Below are 15669 nucleotides of genomic sequence, written 5' to 3'. Positions count from 1 at the left end.
ACCCCTACGGAACCACCTGTAGTTCCTTCTGCAGAACAAGTTGAAATTTGACCACTTGCATCCCCTCACGAATAAATTCGTTAAGTTTTGCACAAATTCAGACCTCTTTTGTTCGTTTGTCAGGGAACTCATAGACTCCGGTTGGTGATGGACCCGCTCGATGCTGATCACTTTCCCATGGATTCTATTGGAAATGGTGGAAATAGCTAGATTTTTTTTTAAATAAGCCATTATTTTTTACTTAATGGATTTTAAGTTAATGGTGGGTTCAGCTTCGATCCACGTAAGTATTTCTTCAGCTTCCTGATCCAATAGAACATGTGGTAGAGAAAATATGGTAGACGGTATAATAATAATACATTATTTATGAATTGACTTACCTTCAATGGGCCCTCTGTACAACGGACATGTCTGCTCGATATTCTCCATACATTTAGCACGGAACAAATTACAACATGGTTTAATCTTTTGTACAACTCCTCTTGCATTTTATAGACGCAAATAGCGCAGTTTTCCTTTAGCTTCATTTTACCCCACTCAATGATTATACATTCAATTCAAACTGACAAAATTTTTACAAATAAATACAACTCTCAAGTGGATGCTCTGGTATTTGCTTTATATGTAGTCTGAATTTCAATTGAGATATTCTGAATTTCATTCGAAATATTCTGAATTTCAAATGGAATTTCTGAAATTTAAATGGAATTTCTGAAATTTAAATGGAATTTCTGAATTTCAAATGGAATTTCTGAATTTCAATTGAAATATTTTGAATTTCAAATGGAAATGGAATTTCTGAATTTTAAATGGAAATATGAGCTGTATGACGACGATGAGTTTTAATACAACGGCTGCGTTGGCTAGGTCATGTTGTCAGAATGGATGAAGAAGCTCCAGCAAAGAAGTCTTTTGAAGGCAAACACGGTGTTACACGCAAACCGGGAAGACCAAAAGCCCGATGAAAAAATCAAGTGGTGGGAGACACCACGAAACTTGGAACGCCATTCTACGTTTAGCTAGTGAAACCAATGTTCTATCATAGCCAATTAAAGTAAAGTAAGTAATCATAAGAGAGAACTTAGCGATAGAATTTATATCCACAATGTTTAGAGTGAAAAAGTGTGTCATTAAATTCCGTTAATCAGTCGGTGTCGTCTACAATGCGACTGTGGTACACAAACAGGCCACCAACATTTTTACGGAACTGAAATTTAAATAAATTTACAAATGTAAACAAAGAGCAAGTTGACATCCTCAATGAAGAGTACTGTCAAAGTTTCAAAAAAAATCCAAAAATGCCGGCTAATTGCTTTCCGCAACCATATTAAGTGAATTCTGATGACAAGCTGAATAATTCAATTAAAGCAGTTATCAACTCAATAAACCAAATTATTGTAAAATAATTTATTCTTTAAAAAAATGTTTAGCTGACCAAAAAAAGTAAATAATTGAAACTTTTTCGATTTTTTTTCTTCGAGGGATAAAACATTAACATCGGTTGGTATTGACGGTAATTCATAAAACTTAATACAACTTTATAGTAGGTTTATTTGACAGTTCTATAAAGGAAATTTGTCAAATAAGCCTAGTTTACGCTACATTGCAAATTCAAATTTTGCCCATGAACATTCCACCAAGGAACGGGGGCAAACTTCTCACATATCAATGAGTGCAGTCCGATTCAAGTTTTAAGCTCAATGATAAGGGGCCTCCTTTTTGTAGCCGATTCCCAATGGCGTGCCGCAGTGCGACATCTCTTTGGAGAGAAGTTTTACACGGCATAGTACCTCACAAATGTTGCCAGCATTAGGAGGGGAAAACCGGCGCAGAAATTTTTTTCTGATGGTCTCGCCAGGATTCGAACCTAGGCGTTCAGCGTCTAGGCAGACATGCTATCCTCGAACTTTACGCTACATTATGTTTTGTAAATATGAGCATAAATTTATTGCATTAAAGCATCTAAGGTTTTTTTTTATTAAAAACTAATGAATTTTACAAAAGGAGAGTATCCTAAGGCTCTATTACACGGCATGTATTTGTCTTATGACCTGTCAAATTTAGAACATGTTGAGTTGTACATGTCGTGTCATACCAACGAAACTAACATATGAAAATCTATTTTCAAAATTTTTCAATTGGAGCGTGCTCTATTTCTTCTGACAAAAACATAAAGAAATCAGCTGTTTTTGTTGTCAGTCGAATAAAATCGACCCAAAATTAAATTGTTTTCACAAATTTATGATTTAACCAGCTTTTTCAAAACTTTAACAATTTTTACGCATAAAAAATCAGCTTTTGCTCAAATTTTTAGGTTATGTCATAAGAAAATAACATCACACCAGTATGGCAAAAATGATGGATCGTATGTAAACAAAAAGTGGCATGTCGTAAGACATCTTCATGCCGTGTAATAGCGGCTTTAACGGTACAATTGATAACTATATGTATTTCATTCCTCAACAAAGTCTTTTAGTTTCATACGCATATAATGTAGCGTAGACACTGTCCGGATGATAAAATTATCCAAGTCAAATTTTCAAACGTGATTGCCTTTTGTTTTACTAATGTCAATAACATCGTTTTGAAAAAGTTGTTGCAAACCAAAGTCTTTAAAAGTAGAATGTTTACAAGCAGGTGGAATATAAGAAAAGGCATTGACATCATTTCTTTACTTTATGGCTCGTCTCCGGCGCCGTTTCCGAAAATAGTATAAGGAATAAATAATTTTTATTTTGATAGAAATCTTAATGGATACAAACCTCGGCAATTTCGAGTATAAAATGTCGGAAATATTGATGCACATAAAGCATTGTAGGTACTTAGTTGTGTATTATTTATAAAATAAACCTATATAATCATTCCATTTATATTTGCACTAGGGATCCCAGTTGGGACGAAAAGTCGACTTTTCGACTTTTTATCAAAAATTTGCAAACTTTTCTAATTAAGATACTTCTTTTTTTCTTACAAGTTTTAGTACACGTTTGCCCCCAAGGTATAATCATTTCTTTGTATTTTCATAAAGGGGAGGTATTAAGAGAAAGTTTTAAGTGCAAAATTGGCGCATATTTATATCAAACTCCACCCCGCTATTGTAAAGCCAATACAGCATTTTCTTTACTAAATTTCCACATTCCCGCTTATATTTTCCCCATTTTTTGTATTTGAATTAAAATTTAAAATCGTTTATATATCCTAGCCGACTTCCAACTAGTGTTTTTCCCGAATGTTAAAACCCAAGTAGAACATCTCATTTTATTGCACATATGAGTAATGAACTTTAATTCTCTATCACTTACTCTATAAAACTCAAAAAGAAACCAAATCAGTAAGGAAGGGCAAAAGCCGGGCGGTGCCGACTGTTTTATACCCTACACCTACCCTGGAGTACAATCCTTCCTGCAAAATTTCAAGAGAATCGGTTTACAAATGAGCACTTTATTGCATTATTTCTCAAAATCGGACAAACATATATATGGGAGCTACATCATAATCTGAACCGATTTGGAGCAAACTTCGTAGATATTGTGGTAGTTGTCAAGGAAAGCATTGTACACAATGTTGACAAGATTGGTCAATAAATGCGCTTGCAGTGGATTTAGAATTGAAAATCGGGCGATATGCATATATGGCAGTTATATCTAAATCTGAACTAATTTCTATGAAATTCACCAGTAATGTCGTAAATTATAAGAAAATCCCACCTGCCAAATTACGAGAGAATTAATTAACAAATAAACACTTTATTGCAATATTTCTCAAAATCGGACGAACATATATATGGGAGCATTATCTAAATCTAAACCGGGAGCTTTATCTAAATCTAAACCGATTTCGACCTAACTTCTCAGATATTGTGGTAGTCATAAAATAAAGCATTGTGCAAAATTTTGGCAAGATTGCTATCGCCGTTTATTAAAACATATTGTGCCATCATTCAATCTGAATGACAAAACTAAAAGAGTAAGAACGCAACATAGTTATTCACCGGTTATACGTTCTGGAACCCAAAAATTGCTTAGGATTTAAAAAAACACATTTACGAACTCCGAGAGACATTTATTTAAAATTAAAATGACCTCTTTTGTTTGTTTTGTTGATATTTGATTATTTTGGGGTTATTTATCCATAAGCTAGCGAAACCGCAAGACTGGCAAGTTAAACCACCCATGAGGATATCGAATTAAATGAGCTCTCCAAGTAAATTGTATCATGACATAATTACCAGGTAGTGCCCCGTAAAAAGCTGTGTAAAATTTTTTTTGCGAAATGCACTATCTGTTAACGTGTTTTGGTTGTGTGTGTGTATTATAGTTAAGAACTATACACACACAAACAACGAAAAATGGCGCGAACCAGAAACATACACAAAATCAGAGTTGCACTAATCACCGATTTTGTTGTTCGGCAACGGCACTACCTGGAAATGAATATGTCTTGAATTGTATGACCTCATAAAGGCCAAAACAGAATGAGGTTATTGAGCGTCGAGTGGGAAAAATGCAACTCTGCACACAAACTCCACAGAAGCAACGCAGAAAACTTGAAAGCATCATTCTGTGTTGCATCACGTGAAGTGGTGTTTTTAGTCGTCAAAGTCAAAAAAGGTTTAACTTGATTATTTTGCGAGTTGCTTTTTTTTAATTTGCTGCACTTTTAACGTGACACTCCTCAACCCGCACATTCTTTTTAGGCCTTTTATGTCGCTACTGAAAAATAGTTATGTAGAATACAAGATGGCGACAAACATCGGTTTATAATTTTGACAGAATTTTAATAATTTTTGGCATAAAGTACATATGTGCTGCAATTTACCTTTTTATTTGCAACTAATTTTATTTCGTGATGCATGTACATAATTATTAAAACATACATTTTTCATACGTGGTTGCAAAAAAAGTCACCAATGCCTACTATGTCATTCTGTTACGCAAAGAAAATTTCATTTGAGCTGCGTACCTGTAAGCGAAATTTTCGGTAACGGTACCCGCAACGAAAATTTCGTTTAGGATATGTCAATGCATTTCTTAAGGCCAAACCAAATACAAAAAAGCAACTCCCAAAAGATAAAGACTTTTCAACTTTGACGACTGAAATCTTGGGCCATTCTGTGTTGCCGTACATAATGTAGTGTTTTAAGGTGTCAAAGTTAAAAATTGTTTCACTCTTGCGCGTTGCTTTTGTGGGATTTATTTGCAGAGTTGCATTTTCCACCACGACACTCAAAAACAAAGCACAACGCTTTATAGTAACGAAAATTTCGGCAGAGGTGCATACTGCGCCTGAGAGCGAAAAACGATGTAAACAACATAGAACCCCGTTTACCAGGATATTCTCTTCAGCTGTTCACTCGGAATGTTGTCAAACTCCATATGAAAAAAAAATGTTGGAGAAAAAAGAAAAAGTTGTACTCTGCTTTTGTTGAAGAAAGTGAAAAAAAAATTGACAACCCTTGAAACCATTAAGTTGAGCTTGGTTTATCAGCGTCGCGTTGCGAAAAATGCAATTCTGCTCAAAAATCCCACAAAAGCAAAGCCGAAAAGGAAAAAAATCAACATTGATGTTTGAAAGCTAGCGTCATTGCAGTCCAATTACGCTTGTTAAAAAATTAAAAAATTCTGCGACTATTCCGACGGCAGAACAGAATATCAATCCTTACATCAATTGTTAAAAAACATATTTTTCAGTTTCATAAATATGCTTTAGTAGACGTAATATGTTCAAAAGCCAATCAGAAATTATGAAAATTATTTCAATAAAAAAAATTCTACTTTTTTGCGGGCAAGGCTCGATAATTGCTGCTCAATTTACAGATACGGTGTTATAGTACTCACGTTTTTAAATCGATATTTAATTATTTAAAATTTGGTCGGGTGGATAGAGATTTATGGGTCGATAATGGATTGCAACCTAAATTCAGTTGAGTTGCCAACAGCCAAATCTGTTATAGAAATTTCCATTTCTCTATTAAATTGCATATATTCTTACAATGTACTTAGTATCTGAACGCTCTTAACACTCGTATTGAATGAAACTGAGAAAAATTTCCAAATTTGTATTAATTTATTTTCATTGTTTAATCTCCTGGTACAATCGACCCCTTGAAGGCTCTTTTACACGGCATGTAGTTGTCTTATGGCATGTCAAATTTATCATATGTTTACTTGTACACGTCGTGTAATACAAACGAAACTAACATATGAAAATCACTTTTCAAAATAGCACAGGTATTTTTTGGATTAGAGTGTGCTCTATTCCTTCTGACAAAAACATAAAGAAATCAGCTGTTTTTGTTGTTAGTCGAATAAAATCAACCCCAAATTAAATTGTTTTTACAAATTTATGATTTAACTAGCTTTTTCACAACTTTAACAATTTTTGCGTATAAACAAATCAGCTTTTGCTTAAATTTTGAAGTTATGTCATACGAAAGAATCGTATGTAAATTGACAATTTTGACAAACATTTTCAATAACATGTGAATACAAAAAGTGGCATGTCATAAGACATTTACATGCCGTGTAATAGCGCTTTTAGGTAATTTTTTAAAAAATTTTGGTCGTAAAATTGTTTCTGTAAAGCCGACCAAAGGCGTGTTGTAAGGTCGGCCTGCGTAATGGCCTTTTAATATTTTAGTTTTATTTGATATACTAACTCTATTCTCATATCAACTTTTAATTTAATAAACGCCGTCCGTCGGAATTTTCTTTTGATAAGACATTTGTATTAAAATAAAATTTAAATCACAACTGTACATCCGCCGATCACAGCTCGGGTACGGATTAAACGAGTGGCAAAACAAAATGTCTGCCAGGCTAAGTAAAATGGGAAACAATGAAATTGAAATACAATAATTTTGCACACAAGCAGCACAAAACGTGCCTTAGTGATATACATAAAAACAAACACACACACACATGAAAGCCAGTCAAAGCAGATATACAAAAATGTTCATTGAATTCTTTGGTATCTAATACATACCTGCAAGTAATTTTAGTGGAAAAATGTTCGGAATATGTTATTTTATATAAATCATTGATTCTTTTAAAGAATTTGTACTTTTTTTAAAGGAAAAATACAAATTTCCTTTAGCACACTTAACAAACGGCGTGGTTGACACTTGACACTTTTTTTATTTTGTAACAGATGAGAATGAGCAAATATAAGGGGGATGGTTAAGTTGACTGACAGATGAGGCATGAAGTGGAATCAAAACGTGGTGAATAAAAATCTTAAGTATTTTGCAAGCAAATAATATAGAAACGGATGCAAAACTATGAAACGAATTGTTTTTATTAATCGTAATGTTGTACGTATGAAGATATGACAAAAATAAATAAAATTTGCATTGAAAAAAATTTATTAACATTGGTTTGGTGTCAGCAATAAGTTGGCAACACTGTTTAGATGGAAAAGTAAAAAATGAAACAAATGACAATCGATAAGGAGAAAGAGGCTTGGCGCCAAAATACAAAATGGTTCCCGTGTGCTTTTCTAAATCAAAAGAGCTAAACACTAATCTAAACCAGATCGAAATTGTAAACATATAACGGGTTGTAGTAATTAGGAAGAACCCATTTTTGAAATGGTTGATGCCCTTTGAGTTCTGAAGGATTTTGTTCGAAATTTGTCAGTGACGCTGAGGTTTTTTAGAAAAAATAATTCCAATCTTTTTCCTAAACCCCCGCTTGCATTTTTCAATAAATTATAAGAATTAACATGGGTGACACTATCAAAACGTATGTTACGAAGTAATAACTTGCTGGGAATGAAAGTTCGATCATGTGACAAAAACAAAATCTGTGTATGCCTTACCCAATGAGATTACCGAAAATTCGCCAAACTAAGTGTTGATATTAATAATTATATATGTTGGGTAGCAGATCACTAATACATCCATGAAAGGTGAAAACCTTACTTGGCTACCCAACATTTGTACATATTTTCAAAGGGCATGCCCCTTTTAGGACCTGCGGTTTAGACAGAGAGGAATGTCACTTATATTACATTACCAAATCCTTTAAAACTATTTTGGAACAATTACTTACCGATTTATAAATAAAAACGTTAATTTTATGTATCTTTATTTTAATTTATTTGTAAATTTTTTTTAACATTACTTATTTCATAGAGGGAAACACTAAACTTCATTTTATGGACGAACGAATAGTTATACAATTTTTGTAGATTGGAAGTAAAGCCTAGTACTGATTTCGTTCGCAGCGAAAATGCCTATTAAAATATTCCGAATCCGACGGACATTTTTTACCAGAACACAAACAACAATATAACGTAGACAACAGCATTGAAGCAGAGTTGATTTAACTCATAGAACTCATTACCACGTCTACGGAATGTGTTTGCATTTTCTTCGTCACCATTTTTTATAATGCGTTTTGAGTTGTTCGGTCGAAAAATCGAAGTCAGTACAAGACCTTAGTGCGAATTTTGTCATACTTTTTCACGCTCTAATACTGTGACACTCTTACCTGGAATGAGAATAAATAGAAATGTATTCATTAGTCACTGGCATTAAAAAAGAAAGAAAAATAACTAAATAAAATGTCAATATCAGCAGGACCTATTTTTAGGGTTGTTGTTGTTGCGGATTTATGTGATCATGGCACATAATCATAGTCCCTTTTTCATCATTTACAACATTTTGAAGACGAGAAATATATACATAGTTTGAGAATCAATTTTACTGAGAATAAGACCTCGTAGGAGTAGGAGCTGCCTAATTACCCCTTTTTGGGGGTCCATCAATCGATGTGGTTTCAAAAGCCCTGGGGAGGGAGTAAAATTGTTCTGGAAGTGGCTAAGAGTCCTTAAAGGCCTTTCTACGACCATGATCAGATTGTTGGCAGTTACTTTTTGTTTAATGTGGGTATCCATGTTAGAACATGTTGGTTGAAATTTCAATTGAACAAAATGCTATCAACTATTCTCCCATAAAATTGATTCACCAAACTGTTACCGGACTATTTAATTTTGGATTATAGTTAAAATTTATCTCACCTTATATGTTCTGGCAATCAAATTTGAGGCCATGTTAAGATATCTGAAAATTAAATAAGAGTATATGTTTTAGAATGGAAATAGAAATTCATATTCAAATAATTTATTCTTCTTATATTTCTTCAGCAGGACCTATTTTTAGGGTTGTTGTTGTTGCGGTTTTATGTGATCATGGCACATAATCATAGTCCCTTTTTCATCACTAAAGATATATGTACATACATATAGAAAGTAGATTTTTTAGTTATTCTTACCTTTTCCAAAATTGAATTTCGCCCCGCAGTTTCAATTTATCCTGTAAATATAATTGAAAAAGAGAGAATGTGTAAGAAAAATACTAATAAAAAATGAAAAAAAGTGTAACAAAATATTTTCAGCAGGACCTATTTTTAGGGTTGTTGTTGTTGCGGATTTATGCGATCATGGCACATAATCATAGTCCCTTTTTCATCATTTGAGCTATGTATGTACACTTCACATAGTGTAATCAGTATATATAGTTTGTATATTCCCTTATACGATTTTGATGAAATTTAGTAACGTACAGTGGGAGAAAATCGAAAATAAACTAGCAAAAAGTATGCCGTGTGAGAACGAAAAATTTGAAATGGTTAGAGCAAAGGGGTTGTTGTTGTTGTAGCAGTGTATTGTACACTGAGGCGGTAGCCCGATTGACCCGATGAAGTCCTTCATCAATCCGGTACGTACAACCGGCTGCCATGGAATTGGGGTTAACGAGATCATGTGCAAAATTTCAAGTCCCTAGGTAATCCGGCCGCCTTTTGGCACGCCAAATCTTAAAAAAATTCGAAGAAAAAAACCAATAGAGATATCTTAGTAATTCTTTTAGAATATTGGAAATGACCTTAAATATTGTTAGGTGCAAAAACTATTTGCATGGGTTTAGGAGACAAGTGGAGTAAAAAAGGGGCCACTTTTTTAATAAAAAAAATCCTATTTTGAAGCACATATAGCACCCATTTAAGTTGACATATCTTGTTCAAATTTCACTTAAAATGCATCTTCAATATGTTCTCTTCACCACCAAAAAAACAAAAAATAAGATCTTGAAGCAATTTTTTCAATAACGACTAATCAATGAAAATACTTTTTTTGACCAAACATATTCAAAAAGATACTCTTTTTGACTTCCAAACTGTTCTGTTTTCAGTATACCAGTACGATTTGGCCGAAATTTTGCACATATTGTCTTGGCATGACTTTCAACAACTGTGCCGAGTACGGCCTTAATCAGTCCTTAACATGACTTAGCTGTCATATAAACCGATCTCCCGATTAGACTTCTTGAGCTTCTAGAGGGCGCAAATGTTATCCAATTTGGATAACATTTTGCAATTCTTATCCGATTTGGTTGACATTTTGCATGGTTTGTTATGACTTCCAACAACTGTGTTGCTTGTTTTACTTGTTTTTTTTTTTTAATTTTGAAATTTAGTAAAGTATTGGACTTTTGACAAGCCAATTTTCCCCAAACAAAGGCTTCGATCTCACTGCTACTTATTTATGGATATATGCGAAAAAAATTGCATATTGGCTAGACTTCGGGTCTCATTTTTTTCTACCTTCACCCTTTCCCACTATATCATTGATCTTTGTTAACAATTGAATGTTCTTGATTAACATACACAGTGTACAATTAAATACTATATATCGTTGGCTTAATATAAAAAGTGCCTAGGTCGATTTTTTGTTACTTTACAGAAGATGGGGAAACACTTGACATAGGTCTTTTTAGAAATCGTTATAACTCTGTTATTTGCAATTGTATGCGCCTGAAAATTTGAGGCAAGGTGCATCTGATGTTTGTCTTCCAAAATAAACACCATTGTGAAAAAAATATCTTGGATTTTTTTTATTTAAGCCATCGATATGCAGAATGATAGACAAATATTAATACAATTTTGTTTTAGAACAATGAATCTAATGATAAAATTTTCTATTACCTTTAATAGCCGAAGTAAAAACGTTGCAGAAGCATAACACAAAATATGTAGTCCCGGATACAAAAATACCATTCTGGTTTTGACCTGAAACGTAAGAACAAATATGATAAGCGACATGTATGCACTGAAATAAGATAAATATCCATGTATGTATGTATAGGAAAAATCAGTAAGACCAATCATTCGCATTCAACATGAAAAGTTTCCAAACTTTCAGTTAGGGGCGAAAGATAATTCGTCATCATATAAAGAATGATTTTTAGATGAATAGATATATTTAGACGGGTTTTTGTATGTATTGACTTACCTAAAGAATTGTAAACCAAAAATGAAGAATGATTTAAAAGGCATATCTGAAATAATATAAAAGTTAAACTTTAATTTCTGCATATGAAATAGTATATAGAAATATAATATACTAATGATTTCTTCAGCAAGACCAATCATTCGCATTCAACATGAAATGTTTCCAAATTTTCAGCTAGGGGCGAAAGATAAAATGTCATCATATAAATTGTTTCTAATTTCGAGGCCACCGTGGCACAGAGCTTAACATGTCCGCCTATACGCAGAACTCCTGGGTTCAAATTTCGTCATAAACATCGGAAAATTTTCAGTGGTGGTTATACCCTTACTAATGCTGGATACATTAGGTCCCTTATCATTGAGCTTAAACTTTAATCGGGCTGCACTCATTAATATGAGGGAAGTATCCCCTGATCTTTAGTGGAATTTTCATGGGGAATTTAGTAGTTTTAATTTGGAAGACAAAGGTCCATACGCCTCGCCGACCCGAGGTAATTGTGAGCACCTCACAGGCTGGAACTTTGAGCTCCGATTTGTGTAGTGTTCATAGGTTGGAACTCTCAGTTTCGATTTGTGTGGTGTTCACCATCATTACGAGAAGATCAGCTGAGAGCAACGTCAACAGGTTACGGATAGTGAGATGATCCATATACAGAATTGGTGTCTCAACATAACTAATGGCCATAACGCTCATGCGGCGATCGGCCCTATGGATCGGAGTGAGCTTGCTCACATATCTAGCTTGACAAGGATCACCACCTCCACATGCAAATGTGGTTCCCGGCACCACACAGGCTGGAACATTGGGGTCCAAACTGTGTGATGTTCATTGCTGTTACGAGAAGCTTAGCTGCGAGCGAGCTACTGGGCGCGTCCACAGGTTGCGTATAGTGGAATGCTCCATACGGAGAAGCTACAACGGCAGTCGCGGACAATCAGCGGTATCGAGCGGAGAGTCTCAGTAAGACGCCGGGCAGCACCGGTTATTGCACAAATACTGAGAGCCTATGATGCTCGATATGACAAGACGAGTTATTGGCGCCTTTAAATAACCAATGGTCACCATGTTCCCTCGGCGATCGGTCGTATAGACAGGAACGAAGTTGCTCACACAGGAGCTTGACGAGGATCGACTCCTCCGCATGAAAATGAGGCTACAACAACAACTCGGAAAGAAGAAGAGATTACTTTGAAAAACGAAGAAGATTAAAAATGACGATATCCTCAAACGTTTTGATTTGGTCCTGCACCTGTAATGTCTGCACTCTTTATAGAGAGGGCGCAGAATACACCCTGGCGTATGTTTTGGAGATATACAGGACAGACATAACTGCCATACCGGAAGTGCGGTGGCTTGGGAAGGGACCCAACAACACCGAGAGGTGACGCCCTTTATAATAGCTGCCATGAAATGTGGAATGAATTTGGCTGCGCATTTGTGGTTAATCGGAGACTGAAACACCTTGTCTTTAGGTTTACTCTGGTGGATGAGAAGCTAGCCACAATCCGCATAAAGGACAAATTCTTCAACATCAGCCTTATTTAACATTCGCAAAATTTAGCCCACACGAAGAAACTTCCAATAAAAGATTGAGGCTAAGAGACTTAACCGCTGCAAATAACATAGAAGTTAACAGCACCAGATTCCAACATCGAAGGACTCACACGGCCATATGGCAACGCACGAAATGAGGGAGAGGGAAAGAAGGGAGGAAAAACGTCTTTTCCGAATTTAAATCCGAAAAGATCTGCCAAATAATAAAACATCAAAAAGAAGGAAATCTGGTAACTGGTTGTTGTTGTTGTAGCAGTGTGTTATACACTGAGCCCTTGCCGATGAAGAACTCCTTCGATTCAATCTGGTACGTACAACCGGCTGCCATGGGATTGTGGTAACTGGTACATATAATGAACTGGGGATATGGAAAGAACATTTTTCCCAGCAGCTGATATCTGACAATGGCGGCGAAGAGGATACCGCAGAACCAAACCCTGATGATGGTATTGAATGTTTACCTCCTAGTCAGAATGAGGTCCAGGCAGTGACCCGACCGTAGAACAACAAGGCACCAGGAGCCGATGGGTTGCCAGCTGAACTATTTAAGTCCGGAGCACTGCTTAGGCGTATACATAAGCTCGTCTGCACAAACTGGCTAGAAGAACGCATACCCGATGATTGGAACCTCAGCTTACTATGTCCCCTACATAAGAAAGGAAACAAGGCGGAATGTGCTAACTACAGTGGAATAAGTCTACTCTCGAACGTACTGTGTGAAAGATTAAAGTCTAAAGTCAACGAAATAATTGGGCCCTATCAGTGTGACTTTAGACCTGGTAAATCCACCATAGATCAGAAATGTACACTGCGCCAAATCCTGGAAGACTAGAGAAGTACAAATCAACACCTAACATCTTTTCGTTGATTACAAAGCCGCTTTCTACAGCCCTATATATTCAAAGATATTGCATGCCATGTCTGAGTTTGGTATCCCTGCAAAACTGATACGACTTTGCAGGGTGAGGCTTGCTGATACACCCTTCTTACTTAAAATAAAGAATTGGAGGAAGTTGGGAACCACAACTTCGATATAGTAACTTTACCTTCTTCTACAAGGCCGTAAACGAAACGAATAACACCAATTTTGAAATAAAGCCAAAAAATAAGTCTGGCAAACAGATGCTACTTTGGATTAAGCAAGCAGATTAGAAACAAGGCCATCTCTCGACAGACAATGATTAACACCATACAAGACAGCTGAACTATTTAAGACCGGAGGCGAAAACAGGTCATGATCTCAAATATTTACAAAACTTTTTGATAATTGAAATAACTTGAGTTTTTCCTTCTTCTAATAATAAGGACACAAAATAATAGGCTTTTGACTTACCTTAAGATCGGTTTAGCGAATATTGTCTCTGATTAAAATTCCAAGTCCTGTCAAAGTGCTGCAATTAAATATACAGATTTTCTTAATTTTTTAGATTACACAATTTTATTTTTAGATTTTAAATTAAGTATTTATTTTTTTCAGTAAGACCAATCATTCGCATTCAACATGAAAAGTTTCCAACATTCAGTTAGGGGCGAAAGATAATTCGTCATCACAATAAAAGTTTTAAAGAGTTTGCGTTAAAGCTATTGGCTTACCTCAAGAACTTCTTTATAGAAAAATGCAAATTTTTCAAGAACATTCCATTTAGGAATGGCGGGGTGGTTTCTCACATAACAATCAGTGATCCAATTCAAAATTATAAGTTCAGCGCCATATTCGAACATACCAAACTCTGCACCACAATGGACTCCATAAATATTTACATAAAATTGAACTGAAATTACAAAAAAAAAAAAATTAATTAATAAATTTGTTCTATTAGGCATACGTTTAATTTTAAATACTATAGAGCATATTATTTCAGTAAGACCAATCAATTCGCATTCAACATGAGAAGTTTCCAACATTCAGTTAGGGGCGAAAGATAATTTGTCATCACAGTAAATATTGCAAACAAAATTTATTATAGTTTTTCAATTACCTAAAACTCATAGCTTTGTCCAAACATCAAGCCATCGAGTTGGTCTGAAATTATAGTTATTTTTTTTTGTTAAATTAGAAGCCATTTTAGGAAATGTATGAATTATGTACAACATTTTTTTATTAATAATTAGTTGTTTTATTTCAGTAAGACCAATCATTCGCATTCTACATGAGAAGTTTTCAACATTCAGTTAGGGGCGAAAATAAAAAAAAAATAAAAAAAAAATAATAAAAAAAATAAAAAAAATAATAAAAAAAATAATAAAAAAACATAACATAATAAAAAAAATTTAATTTAAAAAATAATTAAAAAAATAATAAAAAAAAATAATAAAAAAAAATAATAAAAAAAATAATAAAAAAATGATAAAAAAAAATAAAAAAAAAATAATAAAAAAAAATAATAAAAAAATATTATAAAAAAAAATATTATAAAAAAAAATGATAAAAAAAATAATAAAAAAAAAATAATAAAAAAAAATAATAAAAAATGTTTAAAAATTTATAAAAAATGTTTAAAAATTTATAAAAAATGTTTAAAAATTTATAAAAAAAATGTTTAAAAATTTATAAAAAAAATGTTTAAAAATTTATAAAAAATGTTTAAAAATTTATAAAAAAAAATGTTTAAAAATTTATAAAAAAAATGTTTAAAAATTTATAAAAAATGTTTAAAAATTTATAAAAAAATGTTTAAAAATTTATAAAAAATGTTTAAAAATTTATGAAAAAAAAAATAATAAAAAAGTAAAAAATATTAAAAAAATAATCAAACAAATAATAAAAAAACATAACATAATAAAAAAAATTTAATTTAAAAAATAATTAAAAAAATAATAAAA

General features: G+C 33.5%; 1 protein-coding gene, 1 long non-coding RNA gene and 5 other non-coding genes across 7 annotated transcripts in view; all 7 read right to left on the bottom strand.

The window, feature by feature from the left end:
* LOC106085642 (uncharacterized) overlaps positions 1 to 7115 on the bottom strand; it is a 41470-nt gene extending 34355 nt beyond the window's left edge. Inside the window, exon 1 of the mRNA XM_013249965.2 lies at positions 6985 to 7115. The gene's annotated coding sequence lies outside the window, so the exon portion shown is untranslated. The remainder of the gene's footprint in view (positions 1 to 6984) is intronic.
* A 987-nt stretch (positions 7116 to 8102) lies between these two features.
* LOC106085648 (uncharacterized) lies at positions 8103 to 15007 on the bottom strand. Its single transcript, XR_009398420.1, has 8 exons — positions 14826 to 15007; positions 14440 to 14618; positions 14180 to 14237; positions 11293 to 11338; positions 10986 to 11069; positions 9276 to 9316; positions 9022 to 9064; positions 8103 to 8492 (listed from the first exon to the last, which is right to left on the bottom strand). It is a non-coding gene; the product is annotated as an uncharacterized LOC106085648 (long non-coding RNA).
* Positions 11147 to 11232, bottom strand: LOC131998205 (small nucleolar RNA Me28S-Gm1083). The gene has a single exon (XR_009398657.1). It is a non-coding gene; the product is annotated as a small nucleolar RNA Me28S-Gm1083 (small nucleolar RNA).
* LOC131998202 (small nucleolar RNA Me28S-Gm1083) lies at positions 11407 to 11500 on the bottom strand. The gene has a single exon (XR_009398654.1). It is a non-coding gene; the product is annotated as a small nucleolar RNA Me28S-Gm1083 (small nucleolar RNA).
* LOC131998200 (small nucleolar RNA Me28S-Gm1083) lies at positions 14311 to 14404 on the bottom strand. Its single transcript, XR_009398652.1, has one exon. It is a non-coding gene; the product is annotated as a small nucleolar RNA Me28S-Gm1083 (small nucleolar RNA).
* LOC131998203 (small nucleolar RNA Me28S-Gm1083) lies at positions 14696 to 14790 on the bottom strand. Its single transcript, XR_009398655.1, has one exon. It is a non-coding gene; the product is annotated as a small nucleolar RNA Me28S-Gm1083 (small nucleolar RNA).
* Positions 14960 to 15045, bottom strand: LOC131998206 (small nucleolar RNA Me28S-Gm1083). The gene has a single exon (XR_009398658.1). It is a non-coding gene; the product is annotated as a small nucleolar RNA Me28S-Gm1083 (small nucleolar RNA).
* Positions 15046 to 15669: the final 624 nt, after the last annotated feature.

The sequence above is a fragment of the Stomoxys calcitrans genome, chromosome 5 (assembly GCF_963082655.1).
Source record: "Stomoxys calcitrans chromosome 5, idStoCalc2.1, whole genome shotgun sequence".
NCBI classification, from domain to species: domain Eukaryota; kingdom Metazoa; phylum Arthropoda; class Insecta; order Diptera; family Muscidae; genus Stomoxys; species Stomoxys calcitrans.
The sequence above is the reverse complement of the archived record's forward strand: the minus strand, read 5'-3'. Positions and strand labels throughout refer to the sequence as shown.